The sequence below is a fragment of the Lithobates pipiens genome, unplaced genomic scaffold (genome assembly GCF_037356315.1).
Source record: "Lithobates pipiens isolate NorthernLeopardFrog02 unplaced genomic scaffold, aLitPip1_a1.2 Scaffold_18, whole genome shotgun sequence".
NCBI classification, from domain to species: domain Eukaryota; kingdom Metazoa; phylum Chordata; class Amphibia; order Anura; family Ranidae; genus Lithobates; species Lithobates pipiens.
The window spans coordinates 102,235,870-102,251,990 of NW_027507758.1; positions in this window are offsets into that span (position 1 = coordinate 102,235,870).

The following is a 16,121-nucleotide window of genomic DNA, read 5'->3' on the forward strand; positions in this document are numbered from 1 at the left end:
AAAGCCAAACTCCAGCTCACACTTTATAATCAGTTAAAGCAAACAGTTATTTCCTGTAGTATACAGGTTTTGCATGCATAAATAAAAACTGAACATTTTAATCACCCCGCCAGTGTTAAATGGTTTGTCTCATCCATGTAAACAGATAAATTCTACTGAAGAACTTGAGCTCCCGTGTTTAGAACAGTCTCTGCATAAAATGACATTTCTAAAGGAAAAAAAAGTAATTAAAAAGTACTTGTGGTTATAATGAATTGTCGGTCCCGGCAATACAGTTAAAAGTCATTGAAAAAAATGGCATGGGATTCCCCCAGTCCATTACCAGGCCCTTTGGGTCTGGTATGAATATTAAGGGGAGCCCTCAAACCAAAATTTAAAAAAAAATTGCATGGGGTTCCCCCCTAATTCCATACCAGACCCTTATCTGAGCACGCAACCTGGCAGGCCACAGGAAAAGAGGAGGGGGCAAGAGAGCACCGCCTCCTAAACCATACCAGGCCACATGTCCTCAACATGGGGAGGGGGCTTTGGGGTAGCCCCCCAAAGCTTCTTGACCACATGTTCATGGGGACAAGGTCCTCATCCCCACAACCCTTGCCTGGTGGTTGTGGGGGTCTGTGGGCAGGGGGCTTATTGGAATCTGGAAGCCCCCTTTAACGAGGGGACCCCCAGATCCCAGCCCCCCTGTTTGAAATGGTAATGGGTACATTGTACCCGTACCATTTCACAAAAAAAGCATCAAAATGTTAAAAAAAACAAGACACACTTTGAGACAAGCCCTTTATTAAAAAAAAAAAAAAAAAAATGTCCCACGAAGTCCATTCATCTTCTTCTCTCGCTCCACCGATGGACCAAAAAAGAAAAAAAACAAATCCACGATGTCCCGCCTCCATGGGAGGATCCCGCTGTATGATGCATCTTCACTTTGAAGTTCTTATATAACTGAGGCCGGGCCACATGTGACTTACCCAGGTGACCCCATCCCCCTCTGACGCACAGAGACTTCCGAATGGCTTCCCTGTGATGTCAGAGGGGGGTGTGGTTGCGTGCTTGTATAATGGTCTGGTCTGGATTTTTGGGGGGACCCCATGACATTTTTTTTAAATTTTGGCACAGGGTTCCCCTTAAAATTCATGCCAGACCTGAATGGACCCCTACACCACAAGATGGGTCAGCCAGATACAAGAGCTGGATCTAGCAGATGTATGGAGAGTAAGATTCCCGGTTAGTAAAGAATACTCATGCTATTCAAGTACATATGGATCATTATCCAGAATCAACATGGCTTTGGGAAATGGTAATTTTTTCCCATGAGTAAAAATAATTCAGTACGAAGCAAGGGGAATCTCGGACCACACTCCATTAACTTTGACTTTGGAGTGGACGGAATAGTTGATCCGGCCAATGTGGAAAGTTAATCCACAGTGGCTGTCCCTGATTCCAGAGAGTAGTCAAATAAAACAACTGCTAATGGGCTTTTTTGGAGATAATAAGGGCTCAACTTCAACGTTAATGGTGTGGGATACAATGAAAGCAATGCGTTCATTCCCCTCGGAAGTTGTCACCACACTCAGTGGTTGTGCAACATTCTGAAGGGACAATTTGTGCGCATCAGGCATAATTGTACGCATGAAAGTGACTATCTTTTGCAATCTCAGGTTTTATCTGCTCATTTTTTGCAAAAGGGGTATAGTAAAGCTAGTGTGGAAAGAGATATTGAGAAGCTCGTTAGAACAACATTGGTGTCTAATCACTCTAAGGATGCACAGGATACATCTAGCAATATGAGAATGATTTTGGATTACAATGTCCAATACAAAAAATTTGAGAATATTGTCCACAAACATTGGCCTATTCTCAAACAGGACAGGGTATTGAGTCCAGTTCTCTCAGAACACCCGCAATTTGTATACAAAAAGGCCCCCTCTTTGAGAAATAAGCTGGCCCCAGGGGTAATTGATCCACCTGTCATGTCTGAGAATAGGATATTCATTTCTGACAGGGTTTTATGCTTGTGGACATTGTCCACCTTGCAAACAGGCTAGGGGCAATGTCAGGAAATGGAAAGAGTTTGTGGCTACAGCTACTAAGAAAGTGTACCAAATTAAAGAGGAAGTAAACCCTGATGAGTTGATTCCCTGCAAAGGTAGAGCATAATGGACTACTATTAATCGCATAGTAGTCTATTATGTGTCACTTACCTGACACAGGAGCCAGCGATGTCACCGCTGTCCCCTGTAGTCATCCATCTTCTCGGTGGGTCTCGCTGCTCCTCCGCTGTCATTCAACGAAGCCGCGATGATGTCCCTCCCGCGCATGCACACGGGAGCCGCCACTCACGACATATCGCCGTTGACAGCAGCATGCGCCGTAGACAGCGGTGCCTGTCTTTCGGAAAATATCTCCTAAACCATGTAGGTTTAGGAGATATTTCTTGGACCTACAGGTAAGCCTTAATCTAGGCTTACCTGTAGGTCAAAGTGGTTTGTAAGGGTTTACAACCACTTTAAGGATCTGATAACTTGTTCTACATCAGGGGTAGTGTACATTATGGAGTGTGAATGTGGCCTCCAATATGTAGGGAGAACATCCAGAACACTTGACTAACATTAAAAAAGGTATAGATACCCATAATGTCTCCAAGCATTTTAAATTGTTCCATGGAAGCAACCCTGCTAAATTTAAGTTTTGGGGGGTTGAGTGACTCGTCACTGGAGGGGAGGTCATTTCATTTGATAATTGAGCCTCCATGAGTCCTTCTGGGTCTAAGAGACCCAGGTGGGGCTACCCACGTGGCTCAATGTCGAATTTGATTTAAATTGCTTAATTTTGGACCGATAAGAATTCTTTTTGTGCTGATTTTTAACATTTTAGTAGGTTTCTATGTACATTTATTGTTTACATTTATGTCCTCTTTGGCTGATGGATTTTAGATTGGGAATGTAATGATAAAGACTGATTTTAAATGTTTTAAATTTTGTTAAAGGGGGACTGCGATGACATCTATATATAAATAAATCTTTTTTGGGAATACTAATTTTTTGATCCCATATATACACGAAATTGGAATATTAATTTTGTGATCCTATACACATATGAAATTGCCCCAGTCTGTGTGTCTCGTAAGGGGCTGGAATATTAATTCATTACTGCTGTGGGTATATTTTGTTTTTCATTTCACTTAATTTTATCCCTCGTGGGAATATTATGATGTGGGTATACTTGGTTTTATTTTTCCCTTTAGAGCCGGATGAGTGCTCTCCATTGGGGCTGAGTGTGCTGGTTGCCTCGGCAACGGCTGTGCAGGGAAGATCAGCCCACGTAGGTGGAGTTTGTTTACCTACGTGTTTAAATCATATGCTGGAACCAGGTGTTCATGATCACGACATTGACATCATGGTCGCTATAGTGAAAATATAACAGGAAATCCGTAACCTCCAGGAGGTTCCAGTGGATTGGCCAGCTACTGAGGGGGGTCAGCCATACAGGAGACCTGGCGTAATGCCGTTGTTGACGTCATGGCCGCTGTATGGCTGAAGGATATATACAGAAAGTGACCTGCATAATGACCTTCGGGTGTTTGAGGCTGTTTGGTTAGCTTCCCCCAGAGGTTAGTTAATTGTGCAGGTGTAATCAATGGGTGGCAAATTATATATATATATATTCATTGGATGCCTAGGGCTTCATTTTCCCTGAGAAAGTCCCGTATTAGGACAATAAGCGTTCGAGAGTACCTTAGGATGTCACTGCAGCCACCTTATTTACCCATGTCTGTAAAGACCATATACTACACCTTTCATCCCAGCACTAGGGTTATAGTGCTTTTTATGTGAGTACCTGTCTTTTAGAATAAAGGAAGTTGTTTTAGCCATACAGTATGCACTATATATTTCTTTTTATTCTATGGTACCACGTTTGGCTATTGAGAGTAGCCGAGTGCAGTTGTAAAAAGTTGAATAATACCTCATTCCATAGATCCATCCACCCAAGCCTTCATCAATGACCACGTTTAGTGGTGAATGCCTGTTTGACCCATCTGTTAGCTCAGGGATCCAAAGATTGAGGTGAGCGGTTTGTCTAACTGGTGGTGAAATCACGAATAAGCTGCACATTATGAACATTTGAGATCGTCTTTTCTGTCTACTCTTCCTTTTTACCAAAGGGGACTGTTAATTATATTTGATTATATTTGTTATTATTCATATGTTAGTTCATTAGCGCTGCACTTTTGTCATTTGTTTAGTACAGTGAAAGCATACCTTAGAGGCCTAATAATTAAATAAATATCTAAAATTAAATTTGCCACAAGACAGCAGGAGGAAGAGGTAACCCAATCTGTGCTTAAAGTGGCCCCACATAGACTTACCACAATATTTTGACATTCTATTACTAGATAGGTCAAACTGTGCCTTGGGGTCAAGCCCAGTTAGCTTTGAATCAGCCACACACCCCCAGTATCAGGAATGCAAGTCTTTCTAGTGTCATGCACTGTTACTCAAAACACATTTTTTTTATTTGCATCTTCTATCATTAAAAATAGGATTTATTTTTTTGTCAGGTAAATATGAAAAACTGCATATTAATATTATTATTATTATTATTGTGTATTCTTATGCTCTGTCAGAAAGAAGCTTAAATAAATCTGCATGAAAATGCACTGCCAGAAGGCTGGAGGCTTCTGCTATTGACATAGCAGTGTCAACATTTCTCTGAACAGGTTGCAGGGGAAAGTAAGTATAAAATCATTTTGTTCAAAAAGGCCTTGATCTTAACACTAACTATATATTGCATACATCTGATCTCTTCAACTTCTTACACACTATTGGAAACAGGGAGTGGTCTTTAGTATCTTTAGAGAACTACCCCTACCAGCAGACCTTCACCCGCCTATGGAAGGGTATACAGTAAAACCTTGGTTTGAGAGCGTTTTGCAAGACAAGCAAAATTTTTTTCAATACATTTTCACTTGATATACAAACAATGTCTTGATATAAGACTAGCATCAAGTCATAACTGAGTATAAAAGAGAAGAGAGGTGTAGCAATATGGTTACATTTAATGAAGGTACAACATTTAGCATCATATTGCTACGCTTAGAGGCACCCCTCTTCTCTTTAATACTCTGTAGCTCCTGCTGGATTTTGCTTCTAATCCACTTGTGGAGGCTTCCATTTGTGGATGGACATTTTATGGTTATGCAACCTGGTCACATTGCTATAATCTTTTTATATGGACTATAAACTGAAGGACCTATGAATAAATGGTTGTGGAACGAATCATTTGAATTTCCATTATTTCTTATGGGGAAATTTGCTTTGATATACAAGTGCTTTGTATTACAAGCATGTTTCTGGAACAAATTATGATCATAATCCGAGGTTTTACTGTATTGAGACTTGTAGCTATAGCACAATAATACAATATATTAAGGAAAAACAACTAGGAAAACATGGACACAAAAACACTAGACACATTCAGACATGGAACTAATGAAACAATAGGTTCAATAAGGGCACACAAAATAATGTCCAAGGAGAATAGGAACTACTAAAAGTCAAAGAAAAAAAGTGTACGCAAATATTAAATATCAGGGATAATTGGAGCACAAAACCATGAGGCCGCGTACACACGCGGGGACTGTTCGGCCAACTTTCTGCCCGTGTGTGGGCGTTCAGCGGACAGTTTCAGCGAACAGTCCGCTGAACAAGGTTTTTCGGAATTTCCGAAAAACTGTCCGCTGAAACCTTGTTTCAGCGAACAGTTCCCTCGTGTGTACGCTTGTTCGACAAACTAAGTTCCGCGCATGCTCAGAAAGGATTTACACGCCGAAAGTTATAATGCAGTGTATAGGACGTCGTATTTTTCGTCCCGTCGTACGTGCCGTTCACGTCATCGCGCACGGTTTCAGCAAACTGTTCGTACGTCGTGTGTGGCCATGTCCGTCCATGCTAATTTTGAGCGGACTGTTTGCCGAAACTGTTTGACGGACAAAGTTGGCCGAACAGTCCCCGCGTGTGTACGCGGCCTCAGTTGTCAGGAAGTATGCAGCAACAGCAATTAAGCCTTAACCACTACAATACAGGGCACTTTCGCCTCCTTCTTTCCCAGCCCAATTTTCAGATTTCAGCATTCTCGCAATTTCAATGACAATTGCGCGGTCATGCTACGCTATACCCAGATTAAATTGTTATCATTTTGTTTGCACAAATAGAGCTTTATTTTGGTGTTATCTATTAACGACTCTGTTTTTTATTTTTTTTGTGATATAAGCAAAAAAAGAGTGGAAATTTGGGAAAAAAAACAATATTTTCTTCTTCCTATTTTAAAAGAAATCCAATAAAATCGAATTTTGTCATAAATTTAAGCCAAAATGTATTCTGCTACATGTCTTTGTCAATGACAATTGCGCGGTCATGCTACGCTGTACCCAAATGCAATTTGTATCATTTTGTTTGCACAAATAGAGCTTTATTTTGGTGGTATTTATTCACGACTTCGTTTTTTATTTTTTGCGATATAAGCGAAAAAAGAGCGGAAATTTGGAAAAAAAACAATATTTTCTTCTTTCTATTTTAAAAGAAATCCAATAAAATCGAATTTTGGCGTAAATTTAAGCCAAAATGTATTCTGCTGCATGTCTTTGGTAAAAAAAATTTGGTTAAGTGTATAATAATTGATTTGTGTGATCACGGACATATGTACGCAAATGATCATGTACATATGTGTGCAGGTGATCACGGACATATGTGTACAGATAATCATTGGGACATGTCATTTTAGTGGGACATATGTGGGGTACATGTTTTTATTATTGGGGACATGTGTTTTTATTATTTGGGGACATGTGTGTTTTGGGGACATATGTGGGGACATTGTGTTTATACTGTGTGGTGTGTTGTGTGTTTTACACTAGACTGGTGATCAGTGAGTAAAAAGCTGTAAAAAAAAGCTCATACTCACTGATCATCAGCCGGATGCAGCGATCTGCTCTCCTCAGCGATGACTTCTGTGTGAGGAGAGGAGGAACCGATTGCCTAGCAACCGGTTGTTTGTTTACATCACATGACGGCCGTGATTGGACACAGCCGTCATGTGATCAGAAGGGCCAATCACAGAGCCCTCCTGCCGATCCGAGATGCGCCATGTCCGGGTGACACGGGCGCATCGGGATCGTGTGCGCGCGATCCCCCTACTTCTGATGGACGTTCAGGAACGTCCACTCAGAAGTAGAGATCTCCCACCTGGCCGTATATGTACATTGGCCGGGTGGGAAGTAGTTAATCCCTGTCTCCAACTACCTGTCTCTAACTGGTAGTGTATATGTGCAGACCATTCCATGAAATGCAGAGGTGTCTGCAGTGCTGGCTGTAATTGACAGCCTGGCTTGACTTTCTCTAGGGCTGTGTGGTAGTCAGATTGATGAGGCCCAAAGAGGAAATAAATGGGCAGGCTGAAGCAAAGTTTACGTTTTATGCATTGCAGGAGTGAAAATATTTATCAATGGCTTCTGTAAGTATTGAAAAAAAAATATTGTTTACATGTATGTGCAGCACCCTCTAGTGTGTGCTACTAGTAGTGGCAGTGTATTTTTTTTTTTACCTGCCTCATACTTTAAGGCAGTGACTCTTAATTGGGTCAGGGTCTACTAGATTTCAGAGCTGGGGGACTAATCCTGGCAGCTCTCTGTTGCCCCCCGGTGTCCGAAAGGTTGGAGAACCTTCTAGAACTAGAGGGCGGGGTTTAGGAGGAGCTGGCATGAATATTTATGGGGCTTCAACCAATCCCCAGAGGTGGGCTGGCAGGGGCCAGAGACAACACTATAAATAAACATGGGCCATTCCAGCAGGGGAGTCAGGTGGAAGATGGAGTGCTGAGGAGAGTCTGTTTTCTACAAGCAAGTGGAGCTGAGATCAGTGATCACCGTGAAGCAGAAGGAGTAATATCATGCAGTTCACTCACATTGCACTTCTTTGTCAAGGGACTGAGTGTTCCTGCCTGTAATGGGCCTTTGCTGAGCTAGAAGATCCTAGTAGTTCCCACAGGAGTGATCAGCAGGTGCTGTAATAAACCAAGGGTATGCAGAAAGAAGGAAGAAAATTACTTTTTTAAATATGGAGGAAGTTTCCGTCTGTTCATAGTTTTGGGCATTTTTTAAGTTGGGCTTCCCATCATTTCCTACTCCATCCAAGTAATCAAACCCCTAGTAAAACATCAAAAAAAAGCCAAGGATTATTTTTGAGTTGGAATGTATTTCTGAGTTGGAACCTATGAAGGAAATGCTGTGTGACTGACTATGCAGCATTGGGGACCCGGGACACTAGAACTCCTACAGGGGAGTACTACATATGTTTAAATGTTTACATTTGGTACATTTGCTTGTAATGATAACCCCTCTAAAATATCCATTGGGTACATGGAAAACCATTATATAGCCCTTATGGCTGCTCTGACAATAAAGAACAATCAATAATCTACCATAATATTCCAACTATATTTTTTAACATTTGTCTCAATATGACCCAACATGGCAGGGATGTGCAGTCAATAGTCTACCAGGTTACCATCCAAACTTGCTGAAATTACAGATATTGGGCAAAAGGCATATTATGGCTGAACATTTAAATTAAACACAATACTGTATTTCTTTTTTCACTCATACAAAAGCCAAAGGCCACATGTTGGTGAGGTTGCCAATCACCTAAAATATTTACTGACACTTAGTATAAAAAAAAGGAAATTTGTGGTCTGTCATTAAAGCAAAAACAGAGATCAGTAAAAATGAAACCCTATTCTTATGCTACACACAGAGCAGACCACATCACAAGTTTTAGGTCATAACCACATAAATATTTCATGAAAATTTAATGTATCACGACCAGTGCATTACTTCCTGGGCAAGAAAATAGACATCTGCATATACTCGTAGATCAAACATAGTAAGGAAAGTCAAGGAAAATAGATTCGCTGTGGAACATTTAGTTTTTTTTTTTCATTTAGCTACATTCAGAAAAAATACCAGTTTATTTTAAAACATGTGACGGCCAACGGTTGGCATTTCCCTTATTTATACAAACAGCATTAACCCTAGTAAAAGGAAATACTAGGAAAAATGTATTTGTTACCAATAAAACATTTTCATTACACAATAACTGTTGTAGTTTCTAAGATAAAAAATAGATTGCTTCCGTGGTAGAATTAAACACTCCACTTCAGCCAATACAGTAGTTAAAAATCAAGGGCTCATGTCAATGGGCACTGCCTTCTTGTATTTGATGTACATTTTGATTGTATATCAAATGCTGGTTAACATAACTCAGCTGACTTAAAGTGTTTGTTACCCCAACATTTCCTATTCCTGATATGTGCCGGTTGTACCATGTACGTGTATGAGAAAGTCTGCTGTTCTCTTTGTATTGCTTCCTATGAGTGAAATCCCTGGTGTTCTTGCCAGCCTCTCTGCTTTACTATTAAAAACTGACCACAATAAGCAGGAGAACAGAATGTGGTGAGTTCTCTTGTTATGCTGGGAACTCAGCCTGCTCTTGTCCAATGATCAGACTTGTTCTGACACACAGCACAGCCTTTCACTGGGAAGCTCAGTGTACTGTTGCTTCTCCTCCCCCCAGCTCTTATTCAGCCGAGAACAAAGCAACTGTGATCACTCATAAAAAAGGGGAAAAAAGGTATTTATAATGTTTTTATATATATATATATATATATATATATATATATATATATATACAGTGGTGTGAAAAAGTGTTTGCCCCCTTCCTCATTTCCTGTTCCTTTGCATGTTTGTCACACTTAAGTGTTTCGGAACATCAAACCAATTTAACCACTTGCTTACTGGGCACTTAAACACCCTTCCTGCCCAGACCAATTTTCAGCTTTCGGTGCTCTCACACTTTGAATGACAATTACTCAGTCATGCAACACTGTACCCAAATGAATTTTGTGTCCTTTTTTTCCCACAAATAGAGCTTTCTTTTGGTGGTATTTGATCACCTCTGGGGTTTTTATTTTTTGCGCTATAAATGAAAAAAGACCGAAAATTTTGAAAAAAAACGCATATTTCTTTGTTTCTGTGACAGAATTATGCAAATTATTAATTTTTCTTCATAAATTTTGGCCACAATTTATACTGCTACATATCTTTGGTAAAAATAACCCAAATTAGTGGATATTATTTGGTCTTTGTGAAAGTTAGAGAGTCTACAAGCTGTGGTGCGAATCGCACAAAATTGATCACATCTGATGTACTGGTGGCCTATCTCGCTTCTTGTGACCCAAACAAGTCAGGAAAGTACAAATACCCCCCAAATGACCCCTTTTTGGAAAGTAGACATTCCAAGGTATTTAGTAAGAGGCATGGTGAGCTTTTTGATGTTGTCATTTTTTTCCCACAATTCTTTGCAAAATGAAGATTTTTCATTTTCTTTATTTTTCTCCACAAAATTGTCATTGTAATAGGTTATTTCTCTCACGTGGCATGTGTATACCACAAATGACACCCCCCAAAAAATTCTGCTACTCCTCCTGAGTATTACAATACCACATGTGTGGGACTTTTTCGCAGCCTGGCCACATAGAGAGGCCCAACATGCAGGGAGCGCCATCACGTGTTCTAGAAGCATAAATTACACATCTAACTTGTTGACTACTTATTACACTTTTGAAATACCAGGACAATGACACGTGACACTGATGACAGATGGCACTGATACGTGGCAATGATGACACTTATACGTGGCACTGATGACACATGGCACTGATGACAGATGACACTAATATGTGGCACTGATGACACGTGGCACTAATACGTGGCACTGATGACACGTGGCACTAATACGTGGCACTGATGACACGTGGCACTAATATGTGGCACTGATGACACGTGGCACTAATACGTGGCACTGATGACATGTGGCACTAATACGTGGCACTAATACGTGCCACCGGTGACAGATGGCACTAATACGTGGCACCAATGACACGTGACACTGATGACAGATGGCACTGATAAGTGGCATTGATGACACGTGACACTGACAACAGATGGCACGTGACACTGACAGGTGGCACTGATGACAAATGGCACTGATACGTGGCACTGATGACAGATGGCACTAATACGTGGCACTGATGACAGATGGCACTATGTGGCACTAATAACACGTGGCACTGATGACAGATGCCACTTATACGTGGCACTGATGACAGATGGCACTGGGGACAAATGGCACTGACAACAGGTGGCACTGGGGACAGATAGCACTGCGGGCAGGTGGCACTGGGGTGGGGTGGATTGCACTGGGGTGGATGGCACTGGGGCGGATGGCACTGGGGCGGATGGCACTGGGGCAGGATGGCACGGGGGCGGATGGCACTGGGGCGGATGGCACTGGGGCAGGATGGCACTGGGGCAGGATGGCACTGGGGGGGGGGGGGCATGGCACTGGGGGGGGTGGCACTGGGGGAGGATGGCTCTGGGGGAGGATGGCACTTTTTATTAAACTTTTTTTTTACTTTTTTTTTTTCTTTTTTACACTGACGGCTGCTGCAGCCGTTCTTCTCTCCCCTCTCACACGCTGTCTGTGTGAGGAGGGAGAGCGGCGCTGAGAGATGATCTCATATGTTTACATATGAGATCATCTCCCATTGGACACGCCGATCACGCTGTAAACGGCCGCTGTGATTGGCCGTTTACAGCGATCTGTGTTTGCCTGTCCCCGGGGGACACGGCAAACACAGAACTTCCGCGATGCGCGCCCGCGGCGGCGCGCATTGCGGAAGTAAACACCAGGCCGTCCAGGGACGGCCAGGCACGGGAAGCCGCCCGCCCTAAGGCCGTCATTCGGCTATAGGGCGGGCAGGAAGCGGTTAAACAATAGTCAAGGACAACACAAGTAAACACAAAATGCAATTTGTAAATGAAGGTGTTTATTATTAAAGGTGAAAAAAAATCCAAACCATCATGGCCCTGTGTGAAAAAGTGATTGCCCCCTAAACCTAATAACTGGTTGGGCCACCCTTAGCAGCAACAACTGCAACCAAGCGTTTGCGATAACGTGCAATGAGGCTTTTACAGCGTCCTGGAGGAATTTTGGCCCACTCATCTTTGCAGAATTGTCCTAATTCAGTTACATTAGAGGGTTTTCGAGCATGAACGGCCTTTTTAAGGTCATACCACAACATCTCAATAGGATTCAGGTCAGGACTTTGGCTAGGCCACTCCAAAGTCTTCATTTTGTTTTTCTTCAGCCATTCGGTGGTGGACTTGCTGGTGTGTTTAGGATCATTGTCCTGCTGCAGAACCCAAGTTCGTTTCAGCTTGAGTACACGAACAGATGGTCGGACATTCTCCTTCAGGATCTCTTGGTAGACAGCAGAATTCATAGTTCCTTTTATCACGGCAAGTCTTCCAGGTCCTGAAGCAGCAAAACAGCCCCAGACCATCACACTACCACCACCGTATTTTACTGTTGGTATAATGTTCTTTTTATGAAATGCAGTGTTCCTTCTACGCCAGATATACTTGGACACACACCTTCCAAAGAGTTCCACTTTTGTCTTATCGGTCCACAGAATGTTGTCCCAAAAGTCTTGGGGATCATCAAGATGTGTTGTGGAGAAATTGAGACGAGCTTTGATGTTCTTTTTGCTCAGCAGTGGTTTTCTCCTTGGAACTCTGCCATGCAGGCCATTTTTGCCCAGTCTTTTCCTGATGGTGGAGGCATGAACGCTGACCTTAACTGAGGCAAGTGAGGCCTGCAGTTCCTTGGACGTTGTTGTGGGGTCTTTTGTGACCTCTTGCATGAGTCGTCGCTGCACTCTTGGGGTAATTTTGGGCGGCCGGTCACTCCTGTGAAGGTTCACCACTGTTCCATGTCTTCGCCATTTGTGGATAATGGCTCTCACTGTGGTTCGCTGGATTCCCAAAGCTTTGGAAATGGCTTTATAACCCTATCCAGACTGATAGATCTCAATTACTTTCTTTCTCAATTGTTACTGAATTTCTTTGGGTCTCGGCATGATGTGTAGCTTTTAAGGATCTTCTGGTGGACCTTACTGTGTCAAGCAGCTCCTATTTAAGTGATGCCTTGATCGTGAACAGGTGTGGCAATAATCAGGCCTGGGTGTGGCTAGAGAAATTGAACTCAGGTGTGGACAACCACAGTTATAGTATGTTTTAACAAGGGGGGCAATCACTTTTTCACACAGGGCCATGATGGTTTGGATTTTTTTTCACCTTTAATAATAAACACCTTCATTTACAAATTGCATTTTGTGTTTACTTGTGTTGTCCTTGACTATTGTTTAAATTGGTTTGATGTTCCGAAACACTTAAGTGTGACAAACATGCAAAGGAACAGGAAATGAGGAAGGGGGCAAACACTTTTTCACACCACTGTGAATGAATGAATGAATGAAATACTTATATAGCGCGCAATGCGAACTGAATCGCCTCTAGGCGCTGTATATATATATATGCACAAATGTTTTGCCTTTCATTTCAATTTTAAACTGAATGAATTGTTTTACAAGGTGATAAATTGAGTAGTACACATGGCATTACAATAGTTGTGCTTGAGCAGCTTTTTATTTCTTTGTAATCAGTGCTGTTGAGGTGAGCTTAAAGGGGTTGTAAAGGCAAAAGATTTTTTATCTTAATGCATAGAATGATAAGATAAAAAGTCTTCTGTATGCAACAGCCCCCTTCAGCCCCCCTAACACTTACCTGAGGTCCCTCTCTGTCCATGAGTGTCTCAGCCGTCCAAGATTCTCCTTCCTGGTTGGCTGAGACACAGCAGTGGTGCTATTGGCTCCCGCTGCTGTCAAAGTCAGCTAGCCAATCAGGGGAGAGAGGGGGCAGGGCCAAGTTGAGACTCCGTGTCTGAATGGATTCAGCTTGGGTTTGCTCATGGCAAGCTGCTTGCTGTGGGAGCACTGAACAGGAGGGAGGGGCCAGGATTAAAGAAGAGGGACCCGAGAAGAGGAGGATTCAGGCTGATTTACAATCATTTTAAACTGCAGGTAAAGCAGGTCATACACAGTTTTTACTTGTTATATTTTGCATATTCCATTCATATGTAGCTACATGTGTTAGAATGGAAAACACAGCTTTTGACTAGGACACCTGTAGACGTGAACCCCAATATAGCTTTGTGTGTTAATAAGCATCCCGAATCTACTCATTAACCTGTACTGTATGAATAAAAGATGTGTGTGCTTACCTATGTTTAAACAAACAAGATATTTGGGGGGCACACCCTAAAAGATGCATTAAAGATTCTGCAGCCATAAGACCATACAACAGAACAAACTATTACAGTGCACACATGCAAAAAAAAATATGGGGATTTGGTCACACCATATTGCTATATGATGCTTAAGCCCACTTACTGCGACAAAGTACCCTATGATTAGTGGGTCCTACGCTATCAATAGACTGGGAGATCCTGCTTCTCTGAACCATGGAAGCCATACGAGAAAACAAAAAAGAATCACCGTGCTCCCTAGTGAGCAAAAATAAACAAAAAATGTGCATAAATAGCTGCAGCTCAAAATTGTGAGATATACACAAATAACAGATATGGAATGGAAAGACAACGTCTTCTTGAGACGAAACGTACATCGGGTGGTTGACATGCTGACCTTATCGCTGTGCACAGCTGAGTTGAACGGGTGATTGCAAGCCGCCTGGCCATTGTTTTTATTTGTGACGTTTTATCTGATACTTGATGTAAGTGCATTTTTTTATTCTTATTACATTGGTTATGCTGATTGACACTATGGAGAGCCTTGTCTTAATCTGTTTGGGTGCCACTGTTTGATCATTTTGTGTGTCCATCGGACCGAGCTATCCTGCCTCCCTTCCGGTTCATCACTGTGAGGTCGAGCTGTGGTTGCATTGATGACTGGATACTCCATTATTTGCAAGCTTTTAGTAGCTTGCCTTCTGGTAAGCATGTATTTTATGCGGTGGTGGGTCACATCATAGGCATAATTAGGCTTTTTTTCCACTCTAAAGCATGCCAAGGACACATACAGTGCCTTGCAAAAGTATTCACCCCCTTGGCCTTTTTTTCACATTTTGTTGCCTTATAACCTGGAATTAATATGGATTGTTTGAGTATTTGCATCATTTACTTTATAGAACATGCCCACAACTTTGAAGTTTTTTTTTATTGTGAAGCAAACAACAAATAAGACAAAATAACAGAAAAAGTCAATGTGCATAACTATTCACCCCCTAAAGTCAATACTTTGTAGAACCACTTTTTGCGGATATCACAGCTCCAAGTAGCTTTGGATAAGTCTCTATGAGCTTGCCACATCTTACCACTGGGATTTTTGCCCATTCCTCCTTGCAAAACTGCTCCAGCTCCTTCAAGTTGAATTGCTTGCGCTTGTGAACAGCAATCTTTAAGTCTGACCACAGATTTTCTATTGGATTGAGGTTTTTGGCTTTTACTAGGCCATTCCAACACATTTACATATTTCCCCTTAAATCACTCAAGTGTTTCTTTAGCAATGTGTTTGGGGTCATTGTCCTGCTGGAAGGTGAACCTCCATCCTAGCCTCAAATCACACACAGAGTGGTACAAGTTTTGCTCAAGAATATCCCTGTATTTAGCACCACCCATCTTTCCCTCAACCCTGACCAGTTTTCCAGTCCTGACTGCTGAAAAACACCCCACAGTATGATGTTGCAACCACCATGTTTCACTGTGTTCTTTGGGTGATGTGATGTGTTGGGTTTACGCTAGACATAGCATTTTCTTTGATGGCCAAAAAGTAAAATTTTAGTCTCATCAGACCAGAGCACCTTCCTCCATACATTTTGGGAGTCTCCCACATGCCTTTTCGCAAACTCAAAAAGTGTCATTTTGTTTTTTGCTGAAAGTAATGACTTTCTTCTGGCCCCTCTGCCATAAAGCCTAACTCTATGGAGCGTATGGCTTATTGTCATCCTATGTATAGATACTCCAGTCTCTTCTGTGGAACTCTGCAGCTCCTACAGAGTTACCTTAGGTCTCTGTGCTGCCTCTCTGTTTAATGCCCTCCTTGCCTGGTTTATGGTGTGTGGCTGTGTCTTGGCAGGTTTGCTGTTGTGCCAT